This window comes from Podarcis pityusensis (genome assembly GCF_964106645.2).
Source record: "Podarcis pityusensis genome assembly, chromosome: 18".
NCBI lineage: Eukaryota > Metazoa > Chordata > Lepidosauria > Squamata > Lacertidae > Podarcis > Podarcis pityusensis.
This window is the reverse complement of record NC_138043.1, coordinates 9,932,310-9,939,525: the sequence shown is the minus strand read 5'-3', so window position 1 is coordinate 9,939,525 and position 7,216 is coordinate 9,932,310.

Here is a 7,216-nt window from a genome sequence, read left to right as displayed (position 1 = left end):
TCCGTTTGATAATCTACTCTCCCACCGTAAAGTGTTGTGATTTTGAAGGGATCCTGGTGGGATTTTATTATTATTTTTTAGCAATTTTGGGACACAACGAGTGCTGTCCCAAGACTTCTGAAGCATGTCCTCTTGGATTGGCTGGGTTGGCAAGGGAACCTCGGATGCGGCCCTCAGAACCCCCGGTCTGGCCCTCAGAACACTTCTCAGGCCACACTCCCTTTCCCCCCACAAATTAAAACACAGTAAGACACCAAACATTAAAAACCTTCCCCATATGTTTAATACAAATATCTTCATATGCCCGTTTAACATATTTATTGCAAGCCATTTCTTGTGTTTTAACAAATTTTATGTACATTCCTCAAATACATTTTTGCCTGCATGACCATATAGGTTCTAATGCAAAAGTTTTTGTCCGTGTTGTGAAATCGCTTCAGAGGAAGCAGTTCATAAATGAAATTAATAATAACATGAATATGTGATCTGTATGCATACATTACCCTAAATCAGGGGTTAGCAAACTTTTTCAGCAGGGGGCCGGTCCACTGTCCCTCAGACCTTGTGGGGGGCCAGACTATATTTTTTGGGGGGGCATGAACGAATTCCTATGCCCCACAAATAACCCAGAGATGCATTTTAAATAAAACGACACACTCTACTCAAGTAAAAACACGCTGATTCCTAGACCGTCCACGGGCCAGATTGAGAAGGCGATTGGGCCAGATCCAGCCCCTGAGCCTTAGTTTGCCTACCTATGCCCTAAACACCTGTTTTTATGGACACAACCTTTCGTGGGAGAGATGCTTCGCAAAATTCGGAGAAGTGGGAACGCCCAAAGAGAACGGTTCTGGCAGCTGTGAATCAAGCCCCTTCTCCACTGTGCATTTAAAGCAGTATTGCTCTGCTTTGAAAAGTCCGGGGTTCCTCCCCAAAGCATCCTGGGGAACTGTAGTTTGTTGCAGGCGGTGAGAGTTGTTGTTGTTGTTTGTTGTTGTTTAGTCGCTTAGTTGTGTCCGACTCTTCGTGACCCCCTGGACCAGAGCACACCAGGCCCTCCTGTCTTCCACTGCCTCCCGCAGTTGGGTCAGACTCATGCTGGGAACTTCGAGAACACTGTCCCACCATCTCGTCCTCTGTCATCCCCTTCTCCTTGCGCCCTCCATCTTCAGCCTTTTCCAGGGAGTCTTCTCTTCTCATGAGGTGGTGAAAGTCTTGGAACCTCAGCTTCAGGATCTGTCCTTCCAGTGAGCACTCAGGGCTGATTTCCTTCAGAATGGATCGGTTGGATCTTCTTGCAGTCCATGGGACTCTCAAGAGTCTCCTCCAGCACCAGAATTCAAAAGCATCCATTCTTCGTCGATCAGCCTTCTTTATGGTCCAGCTCTCACTACTGGGAAAACCATAGCTTTAAATATACGGACCTTTGTTGGTAAGGTGATGTCTCTGCTTTTTAAGATGCTGTCTAGGTTTGTCATTGCTTTTCTCCCAAGGAGCAGGCGTCTTTTAATTTCGTGGCTGCTGTCACCATCTGCAGTGATCATGGAGCCCAAGAAAGTAAAACCTCTCACTGCCTCCATTTCTTCCCCTTCTGTTTGCCAGGAGGTGATGGGCCCAGTGGCCATGATCTTAGTTTTTTTTGATGTTGAGTGTTGTTCGGAGATCCCTATTCCCCTTCTCGGAACTGCGGTTCCCGGTTTAACAGCTAATCCTTCTTCCCAGGGAACTCTGGGGATTGCAGTTCCCTGAGGGGAGCAAGGAGGAGGGAGGGCATTTCTTGACCCCTCTCAGTGCCCTGAACTACAGATTCTTTGTGGAGGAAGACACAAGTACGGTGTGGAATTGCCATGAAATGCAATAGGAACCAACGTTGTGCTTCCATTCCTGATTGAAACTGGATTCTCGACTGCCATGGGATTTGGCTGTTGACAGCCACATGCTCTTAACTTTCTCTGAAATATCTTTCCTCCTCCTCTCCCTTGCCCTCCCGTCCTTGTATGCCTTCCCGGACTGAGGGATATTCCAGAGGGGAGTTCCCAGAAGCCTATCAAAATGTGCCAACAAACTTGGATGCTGAAAAGCTCTCAATTTCCGTGTGTGCTGGCAAGAAGGGACTTTTGGGGGGTAGGGAAGTCCCTTTTTTAAAAAAGCAAGATCAACTGTAAGGACCATTTCCTGGATTGTGAATGTGCTTGTTTAAATATACTTCTAATAGAATTATGGGGTGGTGGTTGTTTTTTTGAAAGGGACCAACTTTTTGCTGTTTCTCAAAGCGGATGCAATGAATCTGTGTCCCTCGCTCACCTTTCTGCAGACAGGTGAGAGATGTGAGCCTGTGATAAGAATTTTAAGGTCTTAGATATATAATAAATGTACCAACCAAGCATGTACATGGATCAGCACCGGAGGACCGATCTGGAACCATTTTTGATTCCCAAACTGACCAAATGTTTTCTCTGCAAGGTCAAAGGAAAATGGAAAAGCCTCCCCATTGTCTTTTCCTTCACAAATCCTGTCTTAAGGGTATGTCTGTGTATGAATAGGGTGAGCCTATGACCTGGCTCAGGAACTAAGTATTTGTCATTACAAAAGACTGGCCAGGCTCCCCAGGGTATCCAATCAAGCGAGCATTAACAGGTAACCTGCCAGACAGGAGGTAAACAACGCACTCAGATTTCTGCTGTAAATCGCCTCTTCTGTGATGTAGGTATGATGTATCTGGGGGGTGGTCTTAGGTTACACCCCTTCTGTGTATGATGTATGGAGGGGTGGTCTTGAGCTCCAGGGCAGGCAATTTAAAATGTCTATATAAGGGTGGACACACCTTTGTTCTGGGTCCTCCTCTCTCCTACGTGTGGTGAGTGAGGACCCTGTTGCAACAGATCAATAAAGACCAGGCTTCCTAGCTGCTTTGCTTCTCAATATTCTCTGGTTGGCCTCTGTTATTTTCTCCTACCAATAGGGAACCTATGTGAGGACTCTATATGGGCTCTTGGATACCCCATAAGGGAAAAAGGGCAAATTTTTGTTTACAACAAGCCTGTCTTGCAAAGGAAGAGCCTGCTAGATCCGTTGTTGTTGTTAAAATTTAAATAATATTCTTTTTTATAAATAATTTTTATTAATTTTTCATTCGTAACATTCCAGTTAATAAAATATCAACATCCTATCCAAAGAAAAAAGAAGAAGCCAATTATACATTCTGAATTAATTAATTTAATGGAACTTCCCATGTTCTGGCTGGTCTGGAAAAAGTCTTTTATTTTGGTTCCTGCGTTTTCTCCGTTGTTTATTCTCAATATCATAGTTCCGATGTTAACCTCTTCTTATCGTCACAGTCCCTGGTATGGGTCTTTTCCATCGTGCTTAACGAATCCATATTATGTTGGCCTGCAAGAGGAAATTTTATTCTTCTTGTTGTTAATCTTCGATTGTTTTTCAGTACAGTCCCCCCAACTGGGGACCCCCACAGTCATATCTCTAACATTCTCAGCTGTCTTCCAGCTTTCTCTCGTTTAATGACGTTTAAAGTTTGTTTAATGAAGTTTCAGGTCTTTTAGCAAACTGGTATTTCCAAGTCCAAAAGTCTCCCGTAGAAGCAATGCCATGGGATATATTCCACAATTAATAATTTGGTTCCTCTACAATCCAAGCTTTGCTCCCCCTGGGCCCTAGGGAGAGCGTGCGCCAATCAGAGATTCACCATCACTTTGTTTTCAATCAATATACGACGTATGTTGGTGTTTAGTCATTCAGTCGTGTCCGACTCTTTGTGACCCCCTGGACCAGAGCACGCCAGGCACTCCTGTCTTCCACTGCCCCCCGCAGTTTGGTCAAACTCATGCTGGTAGCTTCGAGAACACTGTCCCACCATCTCGTCCTCCGTCGTCCCCTTCTCCTTGCACCCTCCATCTTTCCCAGCATCAGGGTCTTTTCCAGGGAGTCTTCTCTTCTCATGAGGTGGCCAAAGTATTGGAGCTTCAGCTTCAGGATCTGTCCTTCCAGTGAGCACTCAGGGCTGACTTCCTTCAGAATGGAGAGGTTTGATCTTCTTGCAGTCCATGGGACTCTCAAGAGTCTCCTCCAGCACCAGAATTCAAAAGCATCCATTCTTCGGCGATCAGCCTTCTTTATGGTCCAGCTCCCACTTCCATACATCACTACTGGGAAAACCATAGCTTGAACTATACGTATAGGGAAATTTAAATAATATTCTGTTCCCACAGTGGAACTCTGTGGAATTCTGGGACATCCAATGCAGCTGAATGTTGGGCGATTTGGGACCTATCAAAAAATGACCCTTTTCAGTTAGTCCGCGGAACTCATTGCCACAGGATGGTTTGAAAAAAGGACTGGATGGATTCAGGGAGGATAAATAGCCACTGATGGCTACTAGCTGCAAGGCTACATGGTTGGGGGCAGTTGCTGGCATCTATCTGTCTTGAGAAAAACGAAGTGTGCCTCATGGGGGTGAAATCAAACCACTAGAATAATAATAATAATAATAATAATTTATTTATACCCTGCCCATCTGGCTGGGTTTCCCCAGCCACTCTGGGTGGCTTCCAACAAAACGCTAAAATACAGTAACCTATTAAACATTAAAAGCTTCCCTAAACAGGGCTGCCTCCAGATGTCTTCTAAAAGTCTGGTAGTTGTTCTCTTTGACATCTGGTGGGAGGGCGTTCCACAGGGCAGGCGCCATCACCGAGAAGGCCCTCTGCCTGGTTCCCTGTAACTTGGCTTCTCGCAGGGAGGGAACCGGCAGAAGGCCCTTGGAGCTGGACCTCAGGGTCCGGGCAGAACGATGGGGGTGGAGACGCTCCTTCAGGGATACTGGACCCAAGGCCATTTAGGGCTTTCAAGGTCAGCACCAACACTCTGAATTGTGCTGGGAAATGTGTTGGGAGCCAATGCAGGTCTTTCAAGACTGGTGTTATGTGGTCTTGGCGGCCACTCCCAGTCACCAGTCTAGCTGCTGCATTCTGGATTAGTTGTAGTTTCCGGATCACCTTCAAAGGTAGCCCCACGGAGAGCGCATTGCAATAGTCCAAGCGAGAGATAACTAGAGCATGCACCACTCTAGCAGGACCTTCTGTGGGCAGGGAGGGTCTCATCCTGCGTATCAGATGGAGCTGGTAGACAGGTGCCCTGGACAGAGAATTGACCTGCGCCTCCATGGACAGCTATGAGTCCAGAATGACTCCCAGGCTGTGCACCTGGTCCTTCAGGGGCCCAGTTACTCCATGCAGGACCAGGGAGTCCCCCACACCTGCCCGCCCCCTGTCCCCCCAAAATAGTACTTCTGTCTTGTCAGGATTCAATCTCAATCACAGCTCCCACTGTGGCTGCAGAAATCCATCCCTCTCTCTAGGTGCTCTGTCTCCCCCTCAATTCATTTACGGATGTTCTTTATACTTAACGTTATTAAATATGAGATAAAAGCCACCTAGCAAATGAAAAACCTCAAGAATCTGGAAGGCAGGAAAGCCACTCTGTGACATCACAGCAGCTCAACCAACGAGGAGAGGCCTGCTTGGTGTCTAGCCAATCATAACACGCAAAATTTCCAGGTGGGTAGTACTCATGTTTACCTCTAGAGGCTGCTGTTTTCTAATCCTGAAACGAAGATGAAACTGGCTAAGAGATTTAAGGAGGAATCCTGAAAAAAAAATAAAAAATACACTTTTTGCTGCCTTTTTGAAAATGCAGGTGTGAAGATTGCAAGACTTGCAAGGGGAAGATTTTGTCCTGCTCGTTGCAGTGAAAGAACAAAAGCAAAGATCAAGGCCATAATTTTCTTTCTTTCTTGTAGGATGCAGCGTCAGGAAAAGGGAATAAGAACCTGTTTATTTAGGCAAAGCTTTCAAAACACACTTTCCTTCTGCTGCCTTTGAGAAAACACCTTCACAGAAACCCACATGAGATTTGAAACACCAGGGAAATCCATTTGCAAACCCTCCCAATGTCCCTATTTTCCAGGGACAGGCCTGGGTTTACAGAAGCCATCCCGGTTTCTGATTTGATCCCGAAATGTCCCATTTTCCCTTAGGATGTCCCTATTTTCATTGGAGAAATGTTGAAGGGTCTGGAGTTATGCGACCCCCGAGCCAAGGATATAAGTAACTACACAACCTTTAGAAGACACCTGAAGGCAGCCCTGGATAGGGAAGTTTTAAGATGTTTAATATTTTGTTATGTTGGAAGTGAAATAAAAAAGTTAAGGTCATATATATATATTGTTCATAAATGTACCAAGCAAGCACATACATATATGTGTGGACCACATGTCTGGAGCAGCACAGGAGGACCGCCCTGAAACCCTTTTCACTCCCAAACTGACCAAATGTTTTCTCTGCAAGGAGGGAGGAGGTGGGGGAACCTCCCATTGTCTTTTGTTCACAAATCCTGTCTTAAGGGTATGTCTGTGTTTGAATAGGGTGAGCCTGTGACCTGGCTCAGGAACTAAGTATTTATCATTGCAAAAGACTGGCCAGGCTCCCCAGGGTATCCAACCAAGTAGGCATTAACAGGTAACCTGCCAGACAGGAGGTAAACAACGCACTCAGATTTCTGTTGTAGACCACCCTTTCTGTGATGTATGCATGATGTATCTGGGGGTTGTCTTGGACTCCAGGGCGGGCAATTTAAAATGTCTATATAAGGGCGGCCACACCTGGGTTCTGGGTTCTCCTCCTTTCCTGTTGCAACAGTTCAATAAAGATCAGGCTTACTAGCTGCTTTGCTTCTCAAGATTCTCTCGTTGGCCTCTGTTATTTTCTCCGACCGATGGAGAACCTGCAAAGGACTCTATAAGGGCTCTTGTGTTCCTATTCTCATAAGGGAGTAAGGGCAGATTTTCGTTTATTACAGAAGCCTCCCAGAGTGGCTGGGGCAACCCAGTCAGATGGGCAGGGTAATTATTGCTGTTGTTATTGCTGCTGCTGCTGCTGCTGTTGGATAAAAGGTAAAGGTACCCCTGCCCGTACGGGCCAGTCTTGCCAGACTCTAGGGTTGTGCGCCCATCTCACTCAAGAGGCCGGTGGCCAGCGCTGTCCGGAGACACTTCCGGGTCACGTGGCCAGCGTGACAAAGCCGCATCTGGCGAGCCAGCGCAGCACACGGAAACGCTGTTTACCTTCCCGCCAGTAAGCGGTCCCTATTTATCTATTTGCACCCGGGGGTGCTTTCGAACTGCTAGGTTGGCAGGCGCTGG